At 39.4% G+C, this 27,234-nt stretch overlaps 2 long non-coding RNA genes across 2 annotated transcripts; both read left to right on the plus strand.

Annotated features, from left to right (window-relative positions):
• The first annotated feature begins 1,058 nt into the window (after window positions 1-1,058).
• LOC130951688 (uncharacterized) lies at window positions 1,059-16,733 on the plus strand. Its single transcript, XR_009074069.1, has 4 exons — window positions 1,059-1,113; window positions 1,197-1,258; window positions 1,393-1,514; window positions 16,497-16,733. It is a non-coding gene; the product is annotated as an uncharacterized LOC130951688 (long non-coding RNA).
• A 3,773-nt stretch (window positions 16,734-20,506) lies between these two features.
• Window positions 20,507-26,694, plus strand: LOC130951144 (uncharacterized). Its single transcript, XR_009073844.1, has 5 exons — window positions 20,507-21,112; window positions 21,198-21,374; window positions 21,458-21,519; window positions 21,654-21,775; window positions 26,523-26,694. It is a non-coding gene; the product is annotated as an uncharacterized LOC130951144 (long non-coding RNA).
• The last annotated feature ends 540 nt before the right edge of the window (window positions 26,695-27,234 follow it).

The following is a 27,234-nucleotide window of genomic DNA, read 5'->3' on the forward strand; positions in this document are numbered from 1 at the left end:
TTTGATTTTAGATAATTTAATTTATATCATTTAATACTTTAAGTTAAAGATAAAGAACAAAATTAATTATATTATCATGAATTTTTAATTAGAGTAATTTATTGAAAATCAATTAGTATTTTCAAATAATATTTTTAGAATAATTTTAAAGATCAAATTAGATTTCAAATTAATATTCTATATCTTAATTTGATTAAATTAAAAACAAAACCCTAACTTTCCTAATACTACCCGCCGCCAGTAACCTTCCTTTCCCAAAACCCACCTTCTTTCCCCAAAACCCACTACTTAGCAGCTTCAGGAAAATCAAAGAAAGAAATAAAGAAAAGAAAGGAAAGAAAGGGAAGAACGGATAGGGTGAAAAAAGGGGAAGAGGGAAACAGATCCACAGAGGAAGAGGAATGGGGAAGAGAGAGATCTGAGGGGGAGAGGGAGACCGTGACTAGCACCGCCGCCGCCTCGCCCAGTTGCCGTGCTTCTCGTCGTCGCCACCAAAAGGAAGAGAGAGAGAGAGCGCCGTCGAACAGAACGCGAGAAGGGAGAGGAGCTGTGTTCTGTTGTTGACGTTGCACCACCGCCACGCCGTCGTTTGTGCTCGTCGCCGTCGAGGGTCCATCCACGTCGTCGCTGGAGCCTGAACACCACTGCAACCACCGCGTGTTATTATCTTCAGATCCGCCGCCATTTGAGTCACGAACAGGGGAACGCGCGCGAAGGAAACTGTCGCAGAGCTGCCGTCGCTGCCGCGTTGATGGGCTCGCCGTTGTTCTGCTCTCGTGGCTGCTGCGTTGCCGAAGCTCCTCGTCGTTGCTGCTGGCGCCAAAAATTGCCTTTCAAGCCAATATCTGTTGGTAAGCCCTAACTCTACTTCAGCTTTTTCATCCGTTAAGTTTACCTTTATCATGAGAGTTGTTGCTGCTGTTGGGTTCACCGTAGGGAGGAGTCCGAGCAAGAAAAGGAAGAAGGTGGTGATGGATACCACCGCTGCTGCTGTTGTTACTATCGGTGTTCTGGAGCTTGTAGTTACTGCCATTTTTGGGTGATGAACCTAGCAGTGTCCTTGCTGCTGATTGATTGTAGTGAGAGACGTTATAGCCATTACTTTTTATCTTGGTAAGTTCATGAGTAAGATCGCTTTGGTTCTTCTTTGTGCCATTTTATTTACGCAGCTAGTTCTGATCCGTTTAATTTACCAGAGTCACCATTGTCATATCTCGGCGCTGCCGCCCTTGTTTGGAACTACTGAATGTTGTCTCCGGTAGCACTATTCTTCCCATTTTAATTTTAACTCCTTTAATTCTGAAATTTATAATGTTTCTGCCTTTATCCTACTGCTATTTGGTTTCCCTGTGCCACCCTTACTCTAATTATAGAAATATGTTTCCATTTTAGCCACTGTCGATTTATCTATTGCAAAGTCATAATTGATAATGGAGCTGCTAAGATTGCTGCTGCTGCCATGAACTGGGGATAAAGGGGGTTATTGAGTTAAATTCTGCGATTGAGACATTGAGGTAGGGGCGTCTTTCTTAAACTTGTTTTTCTTTCCAAAGTTGTTATAAATCAATATTAATGCATGAAATACATTTCTGTGATTTCGTAAGTCTTATGAATTGGATTGAGTTATTTTGGATGAACGAGGTTAATAGTTTGACTGACAGATTGATCGATTGAGAAAGTTGGGTGTTTTGATTAGTTGAATGATATTGATAAAGTGGTTTCCTTGAATTATCGGAGAAGATTTATAATTGGCATTTGGTTTAACTTTAGAAATGGTTTGGTTTGAAACTGTTTGAGAAAACCGAGAGTTCTTAATCATTGATTGGATTCTGGATTTATAGTTCCCTTGGATTGAATATGGTTGTTGTGAAAATGGTTATTAGAAATGATTTGAATGATTAACAGGTGCTTGGTTTGTAACACCCTACCATACAGAGTCTTATGCTTAAGTCATAATTCAGAGATGGCAAGGTATTACGACCTCTAAAATAAAAATTTAGTACGTATAGTAGTATGAAATGATTGATTATAACTAGGAGCCTTTGTAAAAAAAAAAGGGGTAAACAAAAATCGCAACTCAAAAGCGCAACACTCCGATTGATAACGTAACGAACAAGGATAAACCAACGCGAGATTATATATAAACAAAGGAGTGTCAAAAACAGGAATATCAAAACTCAAGATCCGGCTGCGAAGATAACCGGTCCGAGCATAGCAACATATACATATGATAAAAATAGGGAAAACCCCAAAGGAAACCCAAAGGGACACAAATACATAAAACCTATTCTCCAAAATCTCCCATAAGAGGAGTCATCACAGTTCGTATTATTTAATGGAGATAAAGTATCTAAGCAAAACATGTAAACCAAAACATAGTCCCGAGAACAAAGGATCTTCGCAAATCTAGAAGTCTCCAGCATGCCTCAGCGGGAAACCTCACGCCCTGCATCTGAAAACCACAAAATCCGCATGGGTAAGAACCAAAGGTCCCCAGCATGGTAACAGCTTCCACATATATAATACATAATAATGGAGGAAAGCCGAAGGCAATCCTAGAACTTCCTCCAATTAATATCAAAGCTTATAAACAAGCTAAACCAAAAAGGGCATCTGACTAAAGATTCTTCAGTCTAACTAGTACTTCCCTTTCCATTTCCTTCAAACCTCCCAACCACCAGCAGGAGTATATTATAGCAAACACAGATATATCAAACAAAGAATATACAAATAGTAGCAGTTAAGACATTTAGACAATTAGCAAGTAATATGCAGTCAAATAGGCAATCTCAAACAATTCACATAGTATGCATATGATGAATGCCTGTCCCTAGTGGCCGATGATATCATCTTGTCGGTTATAGAGCCAACCCGACAAGTCCTGGTCGCTAACCATTGGACTGTCCCTCTGTCGTGCATCCCCAAACTCGAGTTATACTCGTTATAAACTTGATCATAAACATGATCCATATCCATCACCCTCACTGGTGAACATTTACGGGGGTTCGAGCTCATCCGGGCCTTTCACAGTGCCCGGCCACACTTACGACATAGGGTTAACAGAGCTTCGAGTCTCGACCTGGAGCACGTGGTGGCTAGCCACTGCTACTACCCAAGGAAACTCGTACCTCAGATAGTGGAAGTGCAAATCACAATTATCAATAATTCAGCATCAACATGCATGAATTCTCATCCATGGATCAACATCCATATCAGCCATTCCGGCTCACGGTTAAATCCATAACCAGCCAATATTCATAGCATACACAGCTATTCCGGCTCACGGTTAAATCCATAACCAGCCATTTCATTAACAATTACAGCCTTTCGGCCCATGGCATAACAAACACTTCCACCACCATCCTCCGCATCTCACATAATCATCTTGATCCTCATTGATCATACATTTTTCCCTTGCTTCGCTCGCAAGTTATCACATTCACTAGCCCCTTTCTAATAGCTAGGCATATTATGATGATTTAAGACATGAATGGTGAGATCGGAGGCTTAGAAGTATGAGATTTGGCTTTTAAAACTCAAAAATCAACTTTGGGATGAAAACAGGGCCACGCGTACGCGCACTCCACGCGCACGCGTGGATGGCCTCAAAAACTCAACGACGTGCAAGCGTCGTGCACGCTAACGCGTGGATTCCAAACTTGCTCATCGACGCGCACGCGTCAACCACGCATACGCGCGGGTGTTCTCGTGCCCCAGGCACAACACCGGCACAGTTCTGGCATAACTCTCGGGAAAAAGGCTGGGCATTGGGTGCAGCACAATCGGCGCGCCCGCGCACATCACGCGTACGCGTGGATGGTACTTTTCGGAAGATCGGCGCGTACGCGCCAGGTGCGCCCACGCGCAAGGGGTCATTCTGCTAAAAATTTTCTAAGTTAAAAGCTGCAGAATTTCACAGATTTGAACCCCAATCTTCCAACGGACATAACTTCCTCATTTTAAATCGTTTTTCACCCGTTCTTCGAACGGCATGGACATCCCGGATCCAATTTCATTTCTAAACAGATTTGATACAAAACGGAGATCCGTAGTCCAAGTTATGTCCCGTCAAAGTATGCCCAAAAATCATATTTTCATACAAAACCACAATATGCCATTTTCAAAACAAACCATTTTCAACTCCTTTCAAAATCAATCAAAACATGCCAATTTCATCCCTTTTCTTTGAAATCAATCAAAATGTATCAAACTCAACGTCAAGCCTCCTCAACTCACACATTGACACATTACCACAATATACAAACACTATCTCATCATTTTAGCCCACTTCACCCAAGTGGCTCAAACTCAAACATATTGACATATCATATACTATTTCTCATGCCAATTTTCAACAACACCAATTCCAATAAACCATTATTGTACACAATCAATATCACACTCACCATCAACATGGTTCAACCCACAATTCAACCATAACCAATTATCAAGCATATATCACAACATGCATATTTCTCATGCATCATACCACCAAGGCATCAATAATGATCATCACATATATGACCACATCATATATATATCAACCATTCAACAACATCAACCATTCAATGCCTATCTTAGGGCCTCTAGCCTAAGTATTTCCTACCACATTACATATTAGATACGGGAAACCGAAACCATACCTTAGCCGATTTTCCCAAGCTCCACCGGAGCATTTCCAAACCACTTATCCACAAGCTCTCAAGGCCTCAACACCTCCAAGAATAGATTTTTCACCACCAAACCCTTTCCAAGCTTTTCAAAGTCACCAATCAAGCTCCAAAATCCACTCATACACAACCTAAGCCACAACCATCATACCCATACACAACATCTCAAAACCCAAACATCATCGAACAACAAAATCACACTAGGGTTGAGAATCTTACCACACCCAAGGTCCAAGGAGACAAGATTAACCTTCTCCTTCAAGAGAGTTGGGTCCTATAACATCAAAGAACCCAAAATCTCAACATTTTACCCATGAAACTCGCAAATAAGGGCTGTAATTTCGAACAGAAACTTGTGGCTTACTGGTGCGCGAAATTGTGAACTATACTTTTTCACAACTCTCATAATCCCTGGTAATGGCTCCAAAAACTTGGTGCGCTCAATACCATGGCATTACACAACTTCGCACAACTAACCAGCAAGTGCACTGGGTCGTCCAAGTAATAAACCTTACGTGAGTAAGGGTCGATCCCACGGAGATTGTTAGTAATGAAGCAAGCTATGGTCATCTTGTAAATCTTAGTCAGGCAAACTCAGATATATATGGTGATGAACGAAAATAACTTAGAAGATAAAGATAGTGATACTTATGTATATCATTGGTGTATGAGCTTCAGACAAGTGTATGAAGATGCCTTCCCTTCCGTCTCTCTGCTTTCCTACAGCCTTCATCCAATCCTTTCTTACTCCTTTCCATGGCAAGCTCGTATAGGGTCTCACTGTTGTCAGCAGCTACCTCCCATCCGCGCAGTGAAAGCTAATGCACACACTCTGTCACAGTGCTGCCAATCACCGGTTTGGTTCCCTCCCCTACCAGAATAGAATAACTCTTTTGCGTCTGTCACTAACGCCCAGTAGGTTACAGGTTTGAAGCACGTCACAGTCATTCAATCATTGAATCCTACTCAGAATACCACAGACAAGGTTAGACCTTCCGGATTCTCTTGAATGCTGCCATCAGTTCTTGCCTATACCACGAAGACTCTGATCTCATGGAATGGCTGGCTCGTTTGTCAGGCGAGCACTCGGTTGTCAGGCGATCAACCATGCATCATGCAATCAGAAATCCAAGAGATATTCACTAAGCCTCGGATGCGTGTAGAACAAGAATGGTTGTCAGTCACCTTGTTCATGAGTGAGAATGGTGATGGGCGTCAATCATCACCTTCATCATGTTGAAGAACAAGTGATATCTTGGATAAAGAACAAGTGGAATTTGAATGGAAGAACAATAGTAATTGCATTAATACTCGAGGTACAGCAGAGCTCCACACCTTAATCTATGGTGTGTAGAAACTCCACCGTTGAAAATACATAAGAACAGGGTCTAGGCATGGCCGAATGGCCAGCCTCCCAAAGGTCTCTCCTCTGATCTAAAATTGATCAAAAGATGATCTAGAGATCTAAAAGTGATCAAAAGATTTCTCATACAATAGTAAAAGGTCCTACTTATAGAAAACTAGTACATAGATGAGTAAATGACATAAAAATCCACTTCCGGGCCCACTTGGTGTGTGCTTGGGCTGAGCAATGAAGAAATTTCGTGTAGAGACTCTCCTTGGAGTTAAACGCCAGCTTTAGTGCCAGTTTGGGCGTTTAACTCCCAATTAGGTGCCAGTTCCAGCGTTTAACGCTGGGATTTCTTGAGGTGACTTTGAATGCCGGTTTGGGCCATCAAATCTTGGGCAAAGTATGGACTATTATATATTGCTGGAAAGCCCAGGATGTCTACTTTCCAACGCCGTTGAGAGCGCGCCAATTGGGCTTCTGTAGCTCCAGAAAATTCGCTTCGAATGCAGGGAGGTCAGAATCCAACAGCATCTGCAGTCCTTTTTGGTCTCAGAATCAGATTTTTGCTCAGGTCCCTCAATTTCAGCCAGAAAATACCTGAAATCACAGAAAAACATACAAACTCATAGTAAAGTCCAGAAAAGTAAATTTTAATTAAAAACTAATAAAAATATAATAAAAACTCAACTAAAACTACCAAAAACATACTAAAAATAATGCCAAAAAGCGTACAAATTATCCGCTCATCACTTACCTCAAGGTTAATTGTATGGGTTTTGTAGAGCTCTTTGCGGTGAACGCGTGGCCACAAACGGAGCGGCAATCGGAGCTCTAGATCAAAAGTTATGGTGGTTTGAAGATCAAGTGAGAGAAAGAACTTGAGAGAGTGTTCTTCTCCCCCCTTCCCTCTAATTCAGCGTGTTTGTGTGTGTAATGAGGAGAGAGAGTGCTGAAAACTAGGGTTTTGGTTAAGTTATGTTGGGCCAAGGGCCCACTTTGGGTCCGGTTGGCCCGGTTTGGCCCGTTCGGTCCAATCTTGGTCCGAATTCTATAAAATTGGTACCAAAATTCTCGTCTCGATCCCCTCTATCACATTAAGCCATAAAAATCACATTTTAGGCTTTCTAGAATAAATTCTCATTTATGGGTTAATTAGCCGTTAATTAATCGGGTTTTACATTCTACCCACCTAATTGGGAATTTTGCCCACAAAATTCAAATGCAATTACCTGAGAATAAATGCGGATAATCCGTTCGCATCTCCGACTCAAGTTCCCAAGTGTGTTCCTCAACACCGCCTCGACTCCATGCCACTTTGACTAGTGAAACATCTTTTCCATGAAACCATTTAATACTAGTATCATCAATTCTGACTGGAGCCACTGGAAGCGTCAAATCTTCCCTTAACTGAACCGATTCGGGTTCCAACACATGGCTAGCATCAGGAGTGTACTTCCGAAGCTGCGACACGTGAAACACGTCGTGCAGGTTCGAAAGATGAGGTGGTAGAGCCATCCGATACGCCACCGGTCCAATCCTCTCCAGGATTTGAAATGGACCAATGTATCGAGGATTCAACTTCTTTGCTTTAATCGCCCTACCTACTCCCGTGGTCGGAGTAACCTTAAGGAAAACATGGTCTCCTTCCTCAAATTCTAAGGGCTTTCGCCTCTGATCGGCGTAACTCTTTTGACGACTCTGCGCCGTGAGCATCCTATCTCGGATTTTCTTGACTTGCTCAGTAGTCTCAGCTATCATTTCCGGCCCTAACAAGCCTTTCTCCCCAGCTTCATACCAACATAGCGGAGATTGATATTTCCTCCCATACAAGGCCTCATACGGAGCCATTCCAATGCTCGCATGATAACTATTATTGTATGCAAACTCCACTAATGGCATATACCGATCCCAACTCGCCGGTTGGTCCAAAACACAAGCTCTCAACATATCCTCTAATGTTTGGATCGTCCTCTCAGATTGACCATCTATTTGAGGATGGTAAGCCGTGCTCAAGCTTAATCGGGTTCCAAAAGCCTTCTGGAATGCACCCCAAAATCTTGAAGTGAAACGAGGATCTCTATCAGAGATTATAGTAGCAGGTACACCATGAAGTCTCACAATCTCCTTTATGTATAACCGTGCTATCTCCTCAAGGGTGTAAGTCATACGAATGGGCAAAAAGTGAGCTGACTTCGTCAGTCGGTCCACAATCACCCAAACAGCATCAAAACCAGCCCTAGTCCTTGGCAATCCTGACACAAAGTCCATTGCAATACTTTCCCACTTCCATTGTGGAATCTCTAAAGGTTGCAACATACCGGCAGGCTTTTGATGTTCAATCTTTACCTTTTGACAAGTTAAGCACTTTGAAACATATTCTGCCACATCGTTCTTCATACCCGGCCACCAAAACATCGCCTTCAAATCATGGTACATCTTAGTACTTCCCGGGTGAATGGAGAATCCGCTTTTGTGTGCCTCCTTTAAGATATCTTGCCTCAAAGTGCCAACATCCGGCACAATGATCCTACCCTTGAATCTCCATAACCCATCTTTTTCTTCCGACACTCTCCACTGTTTTCCTTGCTCAATGGCCGGTAACACTTTCCATAACGCTTCATCATCTTGATGAGCCTTTAAGAGTTCGGACTTAAAGTCACTTGAGATTTCTAGTCAGCTCAAACACAAAGTTCCGGATACTTCTCGAGCACCAATTTTAAGACTCTCGAATCCTTTGATCAACTTCTCCTCTTGAAGCATCATCCAAGCCGCATATAATGACTTCCGACTTAATGCATCCGCCACTACATTCGCCTTTCCCGGATGGTAATGCAACTCAAAGTCGTAATCCTTCAACAATTCCATCCACCTTCTCTGCCTCATATTAAGCTCTTTCTGATCAAAGAGATACTTCAAGCTCTTATGATCAGAGAAAACTTGGAACTTAACCCCATAGAGATAATGCCTTCACACCTTCAAGGCAAACACAACCGCAGCGAGTTCCAAATCGTGCGTAGGGTAACTAACTTCATGAGGTCTCAACTGTCGTGAGGCATACGCCACCACATTATGATGCTGCATCAGCACGCACCCTAGACCCTTCAATGAGGCATCACAATACACCTCAAATGGCTCATTCGACTCGGGTAACACTAACACAGGTGCAGTGGTCAACTTTTTCTTCAATGTCTGAAAGCTCTCCTCGCACTCAGGAGTCCAAACAAACGGAGTGTCTTTGCGGGTTAACTTTGTCAATGGCAAAGCTATCTGTGAAAAGCCCTTGATAAACCTTCGGTAATAGCCAGCTAGACCCAGAAAACTCCTTATCTCTGTTATGGTGGTTGGTTGTTTCCAGTCCATCACCGCCTCCACCTTAGTTGGATCTACTGCTATTCCCTTCTTACTCACCACATGGCCCAAAAACTTCACCTCACTCTTCCAAAACTCACACTTAGACAGTTTTGCATAAAGTTTCTTCTCCCTTAGAATCTGCAATACGGTCCTCAAGTGTTCCGCATGCTCTTCTTCAGTCTTGGAATAAATTAGTATGTCATCAATGAAGACAACAACGAATTTATCCAGAAACGGACGGAAGACTCTATTCATGTAATCCATGAATACCGCAGGAGCGTTCGTCAACCCAAAAGACATCACAGTGTACTCGTAATGACTATAACGAGTCCTGAAAGCGGTCTTAGGGATATCCTCACCCCTCACCCTTATCTGGTGATAACCGGATCGCAAATCAATCTTAGAGAAAACTCCAGCTCCTTGTAACTGATCCATGAGATCATCAATTCTCGGCAATGGGTACTTATTCTTTATTGTAACCTTGTTCAACTGCCTGTAATCCACACAGAGCCGCATACTCCCATCTTTCTTCTTCACCAGTAACACTGGAGCACCCCACGGAGAAACACTTGGTCGTATAAAATTCTTTCCCAACAAATCCTCTAACTGAGACTTTAGCTCGTTCATCTCTAACGGTGACATCCTATAAGGAGCACTTGAGATTGGTCCCGCCCCGGGCACCAACTCAATAGCAAACTCAACCTCTCGGTTAGGTGGAAACTCATCAATATCATCGGGAAACACTTCCGGAAACTCACACACAACCGGAATCTGCTCCAACCTTTGATCATCACCCGAAACACCCGCAGTTAACAACAGGATACCCTGACATTCGATTCCAGAACAGTTCACCATCATCGAGTTCAAGTAATAATTATTTACCACGACCGGCCCTTCTGTATCTTCCGGCATAAAGTACACCGACTTTGTAGAACAATCAAGCAGAACATGGTTCTTAGATAACCAGTCCAATCCCAAGATGAGATCAAGACCAATCATCGGCAAGCAGACTAAATTATGAACAAAATCACGCTGCTTGAACCTAAAGGAAACTTCCGGACATCCTAGCCTAGTTACCATGGCTTCATGGGTAGCATTATATACCTTTAGGTCATAACCTAAGGTTAAAATCTTCAATCCTAACTCATGAGCTTTCTCAAATGCAATAAATGAATGTGATGCTCCCGAATCAAATAAAGCATTTAAAGTTTGACCGGCTATTTCACAGTTACCTCGAATGAGTGTCTCAGATCCCTCAGCTCCTACAGCTGAAGTGGTGAACACCCGACCAGTCTGTTGTGCCTTCCCAGCACCTTGTTTTTGCCTTTCCAGACAATTGGCGGCTTTATGCCCCGCTTTTCCACAATTGTAGCACAAACCCCATCCGGCCTTGCATGGTGCTCCCGGATGGTGACTCCCACACCTAGTGCAAGCTTGATCATTCTGAGGCTGCTTCCCAAATTTCCTTCCTTGGGAGTTGTTGTTGTTGTTGGGCCTCCTAAAAGAGCTTCCTCTCTTGAAAGACGAACCTCTAGGTGCAAAGCTCTTCCCTCGGTTCTGTGGGAATGATCCCTTTTGACTCCCTTTCTCAGCGGTTGCCCTCTTCACACACTCTTCAGCAACCCTACACTTGTTTACCAACTCGGAGAAAGTCCTAATCTCCATTGGTCCCACTGAACTGAAAATATCACTCCGGAGTCCTCCTTCATACTTAACACACTTCCATTCCTCATATTCCACCGGAGTCCCTTGGCACATACGAGAGAACCTGAACAGCTCCTCAAACTTGTTAGTATACTCTAATATGGACATAGTACCCTGCTTCAGCTGTAACAATTCAAGTTCCTTAGCCGTCCTAGCAGAAGTCGGAAAGTACTTCTTATAGAACTCTTCTTGAAAGACATTCCAGGTGATATAGTCATCACCCTGCTGCAGAAGACGTCGGATACCTTGCCACCAATACGACGCTTCACCGACAAGCATATAGGTAGCAAACTCGACACGCTGTCCTTCAGGCACCACTTGCGCTTGCAACGCTCGCTCTATAGCCTGAAACCATGTATCAGCCTCAGTCGGACTAGTAGTTCCCTTGAACTTAGGTGGATTAACCTTCAAAAAGTTTGCCAGTGTCATCGGGCCTTGAACTCCACCTCCATCATTACCATGGTTGTTCATCTGTTGACCAAGAGCCTCAGCAGTGGCTTGCATAGCAGCAGCCATGTTCTCCAACGCAGTCATGAAGTTCACCGGGTCATTAGGGTTATTCTCTGGTGCACGAGCATTCGTACGACCTCTCGCACTACCTCTACCGTGTCCACGAGGCACCATCTGGTTCCTATACACACCCAACAATCGATATTAAGTTGATCAGTCTCAATATCGGAAGTCTAGTGTCTCAAAGTCCCAAATGCATGCTCATGAACGTTTATGCCAATTATATCAAGCAGATATACTAATAGCACATAACACACACACAGAGAATGCACAGAAGCATAATCAGTCCATCCCTCAGGCTCTACAGGAACGAACTGCTCTGATACCATAATGTAACACCCTACCATACAGAGTCTTATGCTTAAGTCATAATTCCGAGATGGCAAGGTATTACGACCTCTAAAATAAAAATTTAGTACGTATAGTAGTATGAAATGATTGATTATAACTAGGAGCCTTTGTAAAAAAAAAAGGGGTAAACAAAAATCGCAACTCAAAAGCGCAACACTCCGATCGATAACGTAACGAACAAGGATAAACCAACGCGAGATTATATATAAACAAAGGAGTGTCAAAAACAGGAATATCAAAACTCAAGATCCGGCTGCGAAGATAACCGGTCCGAGCATAGCAACATATACATATGATAAAAATAGGGAAAACCCCAAAGGAAACCCAAAGGGACACAAATACATAAAACCTATTCTCCAAAATCTCCCATAAGAGGAGTCATCACAGTTCGTATTATTTAATGGAGATAAAAGTATCTAAGCAAAACATATAAACCAAAACATAGTCCCGAGAACAAAGGATCTTCGCAAATCTAGAAGTCTCCAGCATGCCTCAGCGGGAAACCTCACGCCCTGCATCTGAAAACCACAAAATCCGCATGGGTGAGAACCAAAGGTCCCCAGCATGGTAACAGCTTCCACATATATAATACATAATAATGGAGGAAAGCCGAAGGCAATCCTAGAACTTCCTCCAATTAATATCAAAGCTTATAAACAAGCTAAACCAAAAAGGGCATCTGACTAAAGATTCTTCAGTCTAACTAGTACTTCCCTTTCCATTTCCTTCAAACCCCCCAACCACCAGCAGGAGTATATTATAGCAAACATAGATATATCAAACAAAGAATATACAAATAGTAGCAGTTAAGACATTTAGACAATTAGCAAGTAATATGCAGTCAAATAGGCAATCTCAAACAATTCACATAGTATGCATATGATGAATGCCTGTCCCTAGTGGCCGATGATATCATCTTGTCGGTTATAGAGCCAACCCGACAAGTCCTGGTCGCTAACCATTGGACTGTCCCTCTGTCGTGCATCCCCAAACTCGAGTTATACTCGTTATAAACTTGATCATAAACATGATCCATATCCATCACCCTCACTGGTGAACATTTACGGGGGTTCGAGCTCATCCGGGCCTTTCACAGTGCCCGGCCACACTTACGACATAGGGTTAACAGAGCTTCGAGTCTCGACCTGGAGCACGTGGTGGCTAGCCACTGCTACTACCCAAGGAAACTCGTACCTCAGATAGTGGAAGTGCAAATCACAATTATCAATAATTCAGCATCAACATGCATGAATTCTCATCCATGGATCCACATCCATATCAGCCATTCCGGCTCACGGTTAAATCCATAACCAGCCAATATTCATAGCATACACAGCTATTCCGGCTCACGGTTAAATCCATAACCAGCCATTTCATTAACAATTACAGCCTTTCGGCCCATGGCATAACAAACACTTCCACCACCATCCTCCGCATCTCACATATTCATCTTGATCCTCATTGATCATACATTTTTCCCTTGCTTCGCTCGCAAGTTATCACATTCACTAGCCCCTTTCTAATAGCTAGGCATATTATGATGATTTAAGACATGAATGGTGAGATCGGAGGCTTAGAAGTATGAGATTTGGCTTTTAAAACTCAAAAATCAACTTTGGGATGAAAACAGGGCCACGCGTACGCGCACTCCACGCGCACGCGTGGATGGCCTCAAAAACTCAACGACGCGCAAGCGTCGTGCACGCTAACGCGTGGATTCCAAACTTGCTCATCGACGCGCACGCGTCAACCACGCATACGCGCGGGTGTTCTCGTGCCCCAGGCACAACACCGGCACAGTTCTGGCATAACTCTCGGGAAAAAGGCTGGGCATTGGGTGCAGCACAATCGGCGCGCCCGCGCACATCACGCGTACGCGTGGATGGTACTTTTCGGAAGATCGGCGCGTACGCGCCAGGTGCGCCCACGCGCAAGGGGTCATTCTGCTAAAAATTTTCTAAGTTAAAAGCTGCAGAATTTCACAGATTTGAACCCCAATCTTCCAACGGACATAACTTCCTCATTTTAAATCGTTTTTCACCCGTTCTTCGAACGGCATGGACATCCCGGATCCAATTTCATTTCTAAACAGATTTGATACAAAACGGAGATCCGTAGTCCAAGTTATGTCCCGTCAAAGTATGCCCAAAAATCATATTTTCATACAAAACCACAATATGCCATTTTCAAAACAAACCATTTTCAACTCCTTTCAAAATCAATCAAAACATGCCAATTTCATCCCTTTTCTTTGAAATCAATCAAAATGTATCAAACTCAACGTCAAGCCTCCTCAACTCACACATTGACACATTACCACAATATACAAACACTATCTCATCATTTTAGCCCACTTCACCCAAGTGGCTCAAACTCAAACATATTGACATATCATATACTATTTCTCATGCCAATTTTCAACAACACCAATTCCAATAAACCATTATTGTACACAATCAATATCACACTCACCATCAACATGGTTCAACCCACAATTCAACCATAACCAATTATCAAGCATATATCACAACATGCATATTTCTCATGCATCATACCACCAAGGCATCAATAATGATCATCACATATATGACCACATCATATATATATATCAACCATTCAACAACATCAACCATTCAATGCCTATCTTAGGGCCTCTAGCCTAAGTATTTCCTACCACATTACATATTAGATACGGGAAACCGAAACCATACCTTAGCCGATTTTCCCAAGCTCCACCGGAGCATTTCCAAACCACTTATCCACAAGCTCTCAAGGCCTCAACACCTCCAAGAACAGATTTTTCACCACCAAACCCTTTCCAAGCTTTTCAAAGTCACCAATCAAGCTCCAAAATCCACTCATACACAACCTAAGCCACAACCATCATACCCATACACAACATCTCAAAACCCAAACATCATCGAACAACAAAATCACACTAGGGTTGAGAATCTTACCACACCCAAGGTCCAAGGAGACAAGATTAACCTTCTCCTTCAAGAGAGTTGGGTCCTATAACATCAAAGAACCCAAAATCTCAACATTTTACCCATGAAACTCGCAAATAAGGGCTGTAATTTCGAACAGAAACTTGTGGCTTACCTCAAGGTTAATTGTATGGGTTTTGTAGAGCTCTTTGCGGTGAACGCGTGGCCACAAACGGAGCGGCAATCGGAGCTCTAGATCAAAAGTTATGGTGGTTTGAAGATCAAGTGAGAGAAAGAACTTGAGAGAGTGTTCTTCTCCCCCCTTCCCTCTAATTCAGCGTGTTTGTGTGTGTAATGAGGAGAGAGAGTGCTGAAAACTAGGGTTTTGGTTAAGTTATGTTGGGCCAAGGGCCCACTTTGGGTCCGGTTGGCCCGGTTTGGCCCGTTCGGCCCAATCTTGGTCCGAATTCTATAAACTTGGTACCAAAATTCTCGTCTCGATCCCCTCTATCACATTAAGCCATAAAAATCACATTTTAGGCTTTCTAGAATAAATTCTCATTTATGGGTTAATTAGCCGTTAATTAATCGGGTTTTACATGGTTTGGTTTGGTTGGGACCCGGAAAGGGTGGCAGAGTCCGAGTTTTAGAGGAGATGCTGTCGGAATTTTATAAAATTGGAAGTTTCATTTGAAGTAATTATTTAAAAAGGGTTATTTTTTTAAAATTTTATATGTTTTAAGATTGATTTATAATGAACGGAATGGAAAGAATGATGATGAGGATTTTCTTTGAAATATGATTTTTGAATGAATTTGGAAATGAGGTTTGGATTGAAGAATGATTATAATGTTGAGAATGTTGAGATAACTTTGAAGTATTCACATGGCTTATGAATTTGAAATATCTGAGATACGAGGTTCCCTGGATTAAGTGCCGTGGCTTGCCACCACGTGTACCAGGTTAAAAACTCGATACTCTGTTGACCCTACGACGTAAGTGTGACCGGGCACTATATAAATTCCCGGGAATGTTACCCCCATTGAGCAATATTGATCATTTGAGAAAAAACTATGCATAGACTCTTGGGGATGCACGTCGGGGGGACAGTCTAAGGACAATTCAGACTTGTCGGGTTGGCTGGATAACCGACAGATGAGCCTCATCAGCCATAGGACAGGCATGCATCATATGCTTTTGTATGCTTTGCTTGGGTTTGAACTTGTTTTGGTTTGCCTAATTGCTAAACTGTTCTTAACTGCTACTTGAACTACTTGCTATAACTGCTTCCTACTTGTGCTTTCCTTGCCTGTGTTTGTCCTGGCGTGTTACATTTGAGAATAGACTTTGGTGCTGAATTAATGATTGTGTTGTTTGATTGCGTGGTTGGTTTCTGATTGAGAATTTCTTATGAGAAAAGAAAGACTTTGGATTTCTGAAAATACTAAACATTGGTTCCTTAAAAAGGTCTTGAACGATTAGCTATTAGATTTTAAAAGGATTTATAAGGCAATGATAATCACTGAATTTGAAAACAATTCTCTTATTGAATATCTTTTTATGACAACTTTGAAATTCCGTGGTGAGACCGTGTGGTTAGGTTCTCACCCCCCTACAGCTTTACCTTTTCAGGAACCGGATGAAGAAGCATTAAGAAGAGTTATACTGTGTTTGGTTTATATGTTGTGGTACTAATTAGTTTATTTTCTTCCCTCGTCTTTGTTATTACAAGTTTGTAAGAGGGATAGGAATTGTATGTTTTATATGTATATTATATTATGAGTTAATATGTAAGGAATCTTGTATATGAATCTAAACCTGCTTGTATTTTTCTTAAAATAAAGTATTTATTTTCGATTTTAAAAAAAATCAGTGATACAGTATCGAGTCAAAGGCTCCTATTCTAGTAACTAGTATGTAAAGTAGTCGTAATACCTCTTGCTATCAGAGTAGCGCAGCCAGAAGCGTGACTTCTGATAGTGAGGGTGTTACATTATGGTATCAGAGCGGTCTTTCCTGTAGAGCCTTGGAAATGGATTGATTATGCTTCAATTGCATACTCTGAGAGTCTGTCATGTAGTAGGTCTCGTTCAGATAACGAGAATTAGAACTTTATGCACATGACGGTCTATTGATTAACGTTATTAGTCTTGCATTGCAGAACTCCTGGTATTAAGTTTGGCCGGCTTAACACTAGAGAATTATGTATATGAAAGCACTAATAGGTTATCATAGACGATATGCGAGTCATAGATAACGCGAGTCGCGGGTTTTTGGAAACGTTAGAAACTATTTCTCGAAGTTACTTGGTTAGGTGCCGAACTCTGTGGATGTCATGTGACTTGTTCCTTCTTGTTACGCCTTGAGGTTCTCGTTTGCGATTCTTTTCTTGGAAAGTAATCGGATTACCTTCCAATCTTGTCCTCTTGTTCGTATACATTCTTTTTTTTATCTTAACTGTATATGTCTGTTTGAAATTCCTTGAAATAACTGCCTCATTTGTTCAAAATCCTTTATCTTGACTCATGTGTTCCTTGATGTATTTTTGAATTGTTTGATATATCAAAAAGCACTTTGAAAATCTTTAAGAAAATCATTATCGATTGAGTTGTACCTCTTTGTAAATTCTGTAATTCATTGAATCACCTAAAAATTTGTTCGTTATTTCCAATTTTATGAATCCTGCTTGATTTTCTTTGAATTGAGTTCTGCAAGCAAGTTGACCTTCCTTTCTAGTGCATTCTGAATATCCTTATTAGGGTACAATTTTAAGATTACATACGGAATTTTTAATTTAAACCTTTTGAAAAGAAGTTTTGGATTCTTTTAAAAGAAATTTCAAAAGCTAATTTTTCTCTTACTTGACTATATTTACAACCATTATTCTTGAAACCCTTATAAAATCATTTTTGTTTCGATATAACTTTCTCTATATGAAATTTTGAAAATTGTTTAAAAACTAATTACTCCTAATATCTCGCCAGTTCTTTTACTGGTTTATGAAAATATACTTATTTTAAAATATATGTATGCAACTTGATTTCCTAACATCTATATTACAATTTTTATGAATATTTTTGCTTGATTATGTATTTAGATACTCTTCAAAGGAAGATTTTTGTCTCTTTCTAGTTGATTTTCGTTTAATAAACTTCACCTGATCTATTTTTAATTTGAATTTGGTTTAGCATAACACGTTAATTAATCATTCTTTGCTCTTTTGAAAATGTTGGGTTCATATCTTCCCTTTCAAGAATGGACCAATTCCTTTTTGAGCCTTTCACTTTTATGGATGTCATATTTGATTCTGTATTTAATTACTCTCTTACTTTTGTGAACGTCACCATTAGTCTTAATTTTCCTTCTCTTACGAATTTCACATTCATCCGAGTTAGCTTGAATTTGTTTCTATCTAATGCACCGTTTACCCTCTTAATTGTCTTTCTTTAGTCAAAAGTTCTTTCTTGAAAATTTTCTATTGATTGAATCGTCTTTCCTTGCGCATTTTGTATTCCTTTGGATCAATTGAAAACTTGCTTGATATTCCAAGCCTAGTGAATTTTGTTTAAATTCCCTTGATTTAAAGATCCTTTCTCATATGGGCTAAATTCTTTTTAAGTGCACCTTAATCTCTTGGATATTCTTGTGAAAATGGTAATTTCAAGTATACTTTTGGAGTCTTGTTTTGAACTATTTTGTGAATTCTTTTTGAAGAAGTTTCAAACTAAATTTTTCTTGCTTGATTGTAACTGAAAACCATTTATTAAATCTTGATAAAGTTGATTTGACTTAGCGTACACTTCTTTACGTAAAATTCTAAAAACCTTATCGTGCATACGCGGAACCCTGCTTTCACCAGAAATGTGTTTACAGAAATTTTTATCTCGAATTTTCTTTTCTAAATAGAGTTTAAATTTTCTTCTATCTTTGTTGTAACCCATATACCCGTTTGGCTTAAATGAGGACCAAAATAATTTTTAAAATTTTTGAGAAAATTGCCTTTGGCCCTTAGCCTTATTGAAATTCACTTTTGAACTTCACATATTCTATCTATAACTTGGAAAATTGTTTTGAAGTAATGCAACTTAATTCTCTTCCAAGTTTTATTGTATGCAACATAAAAAGTTTTTCGTTCTTCATAAACAACGTATTCAAAAAGTATTTTTAATCCTACTATTGAGTCCTGTGAGCTTTATCTTTGGTTTTAGGCATTTTTTTTTCTTTTCTTCTGTAAATCTCATATTCCGTGACTCGAATTGATTTTATCTCAAACTACTGCACTACTTTTCTTTTTATTATTTGTATCAGATTTCATTAATTCGAGAGTCATTCTTGAGATTGCCGAACTAATCTTCTTTCTGGCACTCTTCATTCCTTGTACATACCTGCTTATTTGTGATCTCAATAATTCTTTCAAGCTCTTGCGGATTTTGTCCTTGTCGCTTGTCTTTTTCCAAGGTGTTATATCCTTCAAATAAACTCGGGGATAGCTTTAGAGTCACGTATGACCTTTAGGCGTAATAAGCAAAGCGTTAGTCTCTTTAGAATGCAGTTCGTAAACGGGAAAAGGGAAAGTGGTAAGTATGCAACGTTATGAGGAGTGTGGTAGTTTTGTTCCTCGTAAAAGTTTGCGGATGATTATGCTTGTGGCGGTTAAGAGGTTGTGAAGTGACTGATGGAATTGGGAAGTTGAAATTTTGAAGTTGGTACGAAATCTATGTACAGACATTATCTGGTTTGTTCACGTTGTTTTCAAACTTTTGCCACCTAGTTACCCCCTTTGTTTTTTTTCAAGCACCTAACTTGAACACTTACACCTTCTTGTGCTCCAAGTTTTAGTAAAATAATAACCCCCTAACATTTTTGTTTTGGACCATCTCCTGACTTTTGCTTTAGACCATGCTTTTCCTTTACATCTAAGTTTTACGAGTCATCCAATATTTGGAAAATTATATTTATATATGTGGCAAGACTTCTACTTTTCTAAAGTATACAAAAGTAAAATATTCAAAACTATTTTAGTATTTTGTGTATTAAGTTAATTTTCGAGGACGAAAATTTTTATAAGTGTGGCAGGATGTAAGACCCAAGACTTTTGAAAAGGCTTATTTTGAGTCGATCTCAAATTATATATTTATTTATGATTTTAATTTCAGAAAATATTTTTATTAAAAATAATTAAAGGTAATTAATTGGATTTGAAATAAATTAAGGTTTTTATCCAAACTCTATACCTATGAATTATTTTCCTATTTATGATTTAAAGTTTTGGAAATTCGAAAATAATGAGGTTTGGTTATTTAAATTAGAATTTTTGTCTGATTTTATAATTATGAATTATTTTCTATATTTAAATTATAAAATTGGTAGTTATGAAATAATAAGAATTTTATATGATTTGATTTTAGATAATTTAATTTATATCATTTAATACTTTAAGTTAAAGATAAAGAACAAAATTAATTATATTATCATGAATTTTTAATTAGAGTAATTTATTGAAAATCAATTAGTATTTTCAAATAATATTTTTAGAATAATTTTAAAGATCAAATTAGATTTCAAATTAATATTCTATATCTTAATTTGATTAAATTAAAAACAAAACCCTAACTTTCCTAATACTACCCGCCGCCAGTAACCTTCCTTTCCCAAAACCCACCTTCTTTCCCCAAAACCCACTACTTAGCAGCTTCAGGAAAATCAAAGAAAGAAATAAAGAAAAGAAAGGAAAGAAAGGGAAGAACGGATAGGGTGAAAAAAGGGGAAGAGGGAAACAGATCCACAGAGGAAGAGGAATGGGGAAGAGAGAGATCTGAGGGGGAGAGGGAGACCGTGACTGGCGCCGCCGCCGCCTCGCCCAGTTGCCGTGCTTCTCGTCGTCGCCACCAAAAGGAAGAGGGAGAGAGAGCCCCGTCGAACAGAACGCGAGAAGGGAGAGGAGCTGTGTTCTGTTGTTGACGTTGCACCACCGCCACGCCGTCGTTTGTGCTCGTCGCCGTCGAGGGTCCATCCACGTCGTCGCTGGAGCCTGAACACCACTGCAACCACCGCGTGTTATTATCTTCAGATCCGCCGCCGTTTGAGTCGCGAACAGGGGAACGCGCGCGAAGGAAACCGTCGCAGAGCTGTCGTCGCCCCCGTTTTGATGGGCTCGCCGTTGTTCTGCTCGCGTGGCTGCTGCGTTGCCGAAGCTCCTCGTCGTTGCTGCTGGCACCGGAAATCGCCTTTCAAGCCAATATATGTTGGTAAGCCCTAACTCTACTTCAGCTTTTTCATCCGTTAAGTTTACCTTTATCGTGAGAGTTGTTGCTGCTGTTGGGTTCGCCGCAGGGAGGAGTCCGAGCAAGAAAAGGAAGAAAGTGGTGATGGATACCTCCGCTGCTGCTGTTGTTACTATCGGTGTTCTGGAGCTTGTAGTTACTACCATTTTTGGGTGATGAACCTAGCTGTGTCCTTGCTGCTGATTGATTGTAGTGAGAGACGTTATAGCCATTACTTTTTATCTTGGTAAGTTCATGGGTAAGATTTCTTTGGTTCTTCTTTGTGCCATTTTATGTACGCAGCTAGTTCTGATCCGTTTAATTTACCAGAGTCACCATTGTCATATCTCGGCGCTGCCGCCCTTGTTTGGAACTACTAAATGTTGTCTCCGGTAGCACTATTCTTCCCATTTTAATTTTAACTCCTTTAATTCTGAAATTTATAATGTTTCTGCCTTTATCCTACTGCTATTTGGTTTCCTTGTGCCACCCTTACTCTAATTATAGAAATATGTTTCCATTTTAGCCACTGTCGATTTATCTATTGCAAAGTCATAATTGATAATGGAGCTGCTAAGATTGCTGCTGCTGCCATGAACTGGGGATAAAGGGGGTTATTGAGTTAAATTCTGCGATTGAGACATTGAGGTAGGGGCATCTTTCTTAAACTTGTTTTTCTTTCCAAAGTTGTTATAAATCGATATTAATGCATGAAATACATTTCTGTGATTTCGTAAGTCTTATGAATTGGATTGAGTTATTTTGGATGAACGAGGTTAATAGTTTGACTGACAGATTAATCGATTGAGAAAGTTGGGTGTTTTGATTAGTTGAATGATATTGTTAAAGTGGTTTCCTTGAATTATCGGAGAAGATTTATAATTGGCATTTGGTTTAACTTTAGAAATGGTTTGGTTTGAAACTGTTTGAGAAAACCGAGAGTTCTTAATCATTGACTGGATTCTGGATTTATAGTTCCCTTGGATTGAATATGGTTGTTGTGAAAATGGTTATTAGAAATGATTTGAATGATTAAAAGGCGCTTGGTTTGGTTTGGTTGGGACCCGGAAAGGGTGGCAGAGTCCGAGTTTTAGAGGAGATGCTGTCGGAATTTTATAAAATTGGAAGTTTCATTTGAAGTAATTATTTAAAAAGGGTTATTTTTTTAAAATTTTATATGTTTTAAGATTGATTTATAATGAACGGAATGGAAAGAATGATGATGAGGATTTTTGTAACACCCTCACTATCAGAAGTCACGCTCCCGGCTGCGCCACTCTGATAGCAAGAAGTATTACGACTACTTTACATACTAAATATTAAAATAGGAGCCTGTGACTCGACACTGTATCGCTGATTTCTTCGAAAACTGGGAATAAATACTTTATCTTAAGAAAAATACAAGCAGGCATAGATTCATATACAAAACTCCTTACATAATAACTCATAATATAATATACATGTAAAACATACAACTCCTATCCCTCTTACAAATTTGTATTAACAAATATGAGGAAAGAAAATAATCTAATTAATACAACAATATATAAACCAAACGCAGTATAACACTCCTTAATGTCTCTTCATCTGGTTCCTGAAAAGGTAAAGCTGTAGGGGGGTGAGAACCTAACCACACGGTCTCACCACGGAGTTTCAAAGTTGTCATAAGAAGATATTTTATAAGAAAACTATTTTCAAGCTCAGTGATTATCATTGCCTTATGAATCTTTTAAAAACCAATAGGTAATTGTTCAAAACCTTTTCAAAGAAACAATGTTTAATTTTTCAGAAATCCGAAACCTTTCCTTTCTTATAAGAAACTTTCAATCAGAAACCAACCACGCAATCAAACAACACAATCATTAATATAGCACCAAAGTTAATCTCAAATGTAGCACGCCAGGACAAACACAGGCAAGGCAGACAAGGAAAGCACAAGTAGGCAGCAGTTACAGCAAATAGTCCAAGTAGCAGTTACAAACAGTTTAGCAATTAGGCAAACCAAAACAAGTTCAAACTCAAGCAAAGCATACAAATGCATATGATGCATGCCTGTCCTATGGCTGATGAGGCTCATCTGTCGGTTATCCAGCCAACCCGACAAGTCTGAATTGTACTTAGACTGTCCCCCGACGTGCATCCCCAAGAGTCTATGCATAGCTTTTTCTCAAATAATCAATATTACTCAATGGGGGTAACATTCCCGGGAATTTATATAGTGCCCGGTCACACACTTACATCGTAGGGTCAACAGAGTATCGAGTTTTCAACCTGGTACACGTGGTGGCAAGCCAAGGCACTTAATCCAGGGAACCTCGTATCTCAGATATTTCAAATTCTTAAGCCATATAAATAATTCGAAGATCATATCTCAACATTCTTAACATCATAATCATTCATCAATCCAAATCTCATTTCCAACTTCATTCAAAAACCATATTTCAAGGAAAATCCTCATCAATCCTCATCATCCTTCTTTCCATCCCATTCATTAACAGTCCTAATTCAAAACATAATTCTTTCTTTGATAAATAAATCAATCTTGAAACATAGAACGCATAAAAACAAATCTTTTTAATTAATTGCTTCAAATAAAGCTTCCAATTTTATAAAATTTCAGCAACATTTCCTTTTGAAACTCGGACACTGCCACCCTTTTTGGGTCCCATCCAAACATTTCTCAAATCCTTTCTCAACCATTTCCAAATCTCAATCACTTTCCAAAATTCAACCAATTCCAGTATCAAAGTATTTTCAAATCAGACCAATTCCAATAATAAAACTCTTTTTAAAGTCAAACCAGCTCAAGTATTAAATTATTTATAAAATCAGACCGACTCAAAATCAAACCGGTTTAACTTCAAACCAAGAAAAACCACGTTTCATAATAATCAAGTAAATAACTTTCCAAATCCATTTTTTATCAACAACCGTACTTCACTCAAGCAATCAAGCACCCAATAATCCAGTCCAACAATCCATTACATCCACAAGACAAATATAATCACAAAAACATATCTTTTTGCATCAATATCTATTTATCACAACTCTGTAATGTAAATTAGATTTTAAGAAAAACCCCTACCTCAGTTAGCTGAGTCCGCGTAACTTATCGTGATAATTCCTTTTCCTTTTAATTCATGGCAGCAGCGATAGCATTAACCCCACGAAAATAGCAACAATTCTAATGCCTCTTATAGCGACCGCATTATTACAAATTGCAATTATAGTAGCTGAAACAACTTCAAGAAACCCAAACAAGGATACATTCAGAAATTGAATCAGAATAAGCATGGCAAAAATAGTAAAACATCTAAATGACCTAAAATCGAAAAAGATATCCGACCAGAATCATTAGGAACAGCTCTGGTGTCGGCTCCTAGCGGTAGAAGAACAGAAATCTGACCCGGACATCCGTCCTAGCGGCAGTAGCGTCACTCCGAGTGATTAAAGTAACGGAAACACCAACAATAATCAAAATAGTGGAACAGAATAGAAGCAGAACAGATTTTAAGTAAGGAAGAAGCAAAGTTACCGGCGGATGTTCCGATTTCGACGGCGATGGAGCATGGTGGTGGCGGGACGTTCCTCCTGCGACGGCGGCTGGGCAGTGGCGGAGCTCCCACGAAGCCCCTTGTTCTCTCTCCTATCCGCGTTTCCTCTCCCTCAGCTCAAACCGGCGGCAGATTCGACTCCATCGATGACGGCAAAGGCAAGGGCTTGGGCTGAGGGCGACGACGGCGAGGCTCAAGGCGACGGCGGTGACTTCGCACAGCACGGCGGCGTGGCGGTAGCGCGACGTCAACAACAGAACACAGCTCCTTTCCCTTCTCACGTTCTATTCGACGTCGCTCTCTCTCCCTCTTCCTTTCGGCGGCGACGACAAGAAGCACGGCAGCTGGGCGAGGCGGCGGCGGCGCCAGTCACGGTCTCCCTCTCCCTTCAGATCTCTCTCTCCCCCGTTCCTCCTCTTCTGCAGATTTGTTTCCCTCTTCCCCTTTTCTCACCCTCTTCGTTCTTCCCTTTCTTCCTTTCTTTCCTTTCTTCTTTCTTTTCTGTTGGGTTTTCTGTGTCTAGTGTGTGTAGGTCTGTGTGAGGAAGAGGGTGGGGGTTTGGGTAGTTTTAGGAAGTATTAATAAGATATAGATAATAATGTAAATTAATTTTTTTTTAAATAAAGGAAGATAAAATAATAATTAAGAAAATCAAATTAAATACAAAATATTCATCTTTAAAATACCTTTTTATTTACTAATTTATAATTTATTTCAGTTAAACACTAATTTAATAAAAATTGGAGATAAGTAAATTGATTCTCCTTTATTTACAAGATAAGGTTAAAAATATATATATATTTAAAATTAAGGCATATGAAACATTCGCTATATATATTTTTTTTCAATCATAAGAATTCTAAATAATAAATAGGTATTTACTCAACTTATATATAAATCTCTAAAAAAAGTTATAATCTTAAATAAATATAATAGATCATAAATAATTTATTAATAAATAAAGAAAAATTCAGGGTCTTACAATTTTCTTTGAAATATGGTTTTTGAATGAATTTGGAAATGAGGTTTGGATTGAAGAATGATTATAATGTTGAGAATGTTGAGATATGAACTTTGAATTATTCATATGGCTTATGAATTTAAAATATCTGAGATACGAGGTTCCCTGGATTAAGTGCCGTGGCTTGCCACCACGTGTACCAGGTTGAAAACTCGATACTCTGTTGACCCTACGACGTAAGTGTGACCGGGCACTATATAAATTCCCGGGAATGTTACCCCCATTGAGCAATATTGATCATTTGAGAAAAAACTATGCATAGACTCTTGGGGATGCACGTTGGGGGACAGTCTAAGGACAATTCAGACTTGTCGGGTTGGCTGGATAACCGACAGATGAGCCTCATCAGCCATAGGACAGGCATGCATCATATGCATTTGTATGCTTTGCTTGGGTTTGAACTTGTTTCGGTTTGCCTAATTGCTAAACTATTCTTAACTGCTACTTGAACTATTTGCTGTAACTGCTTCCTACTTGTGCTTTCCTTGTCTGTCTTGCCTGTGTTTGTCCTGGCGTGTTACATTTGAGAATGGACTTTGGTGCTGAATTAATGATTGTGTTGTTTGATTGCGTGGTTGGTTTCTGATTGAGAATTTCTTATGAGAAAAGAAAGACTTTGGATTTCTGAAAATACTAAACATTGGTACCTTAAAAAGGTCTTGAACGATTAGCTATTAGATTTTAAAAGGATTTATAAGGCAATGATAATCACTGAATTTGAAAACAATTCTCTTATTGAATATCTTTTTATGACAACTTTGAAATTCCGTGGTGAGACCGTGTGGTTAGGTTCTCACCCCCTACAGCTTTACCTTTTCAGGAACCGGATGAAGAAGCATTAAGAAGAGTTATACTGCGTTTGGTTTATATGTTGTTGTACTAATTAGTTTATTTTCTTCCCTCGTCTTTGTTATTACAAGTTTTTAAGAGGGATAGGAATTGTATGTTTTATATGTATATTATATTATGAGTTAATATGTAAGGAGTCTTGTATATGAATCTATACCTGCTTGTATTTTTCTTAAAATAAAGTATTTATTTTCGATTTTAAAAAAAATCAGCGATACAGTATCGAGTCAAAGGCTCCTATTCTAGTAATTAGTATGTAAAGTAGTCGTAATACCTCTTGCTATCAGAGTAGCACAGCCGAAAACGTGACTTCTGATAGTGAGGGTGTTACACGTGCAATGATATTTTTTATAATATTATTGCTATATATGAAGCAGCTTTATATTACTATAATTATATCAAATTTAATTATGACTATAAATAAATAAAATAGGAAACAATCAAAACTAATTTTTTTTATAGTCAAAAAATAAAATCACTAATGATTAAAAATTTGAGTAGAAAAAATAAAATCCATTAGCTAAATTCAATTTGTTAACTAATTAATTTTATGTCCATATAATATATTATTATTATATATTGATTAAAACTGTGAATACATACTAATAAAATTATTTTATACAAATGAGAATTAGAACTATATCAATTATATTAATTATATAAATTCAAAATTATTATTATTA

This window comes from Arachis stenosperma, chromosome 9 (genome assembly GCF_014773155.1).
Source record: "Arachis stenosperma cultivar V10309 chromosome 9, arast.V10309.gnm1.PFL2, whole genome shotgun sequence".
Taxonomy (NCBI): Eukaryota; Viridiplantae; Streptophyta; class Magnoliopsida; order Fabales; family Fabaceae; genus Arachis; species Arachis stenosperma.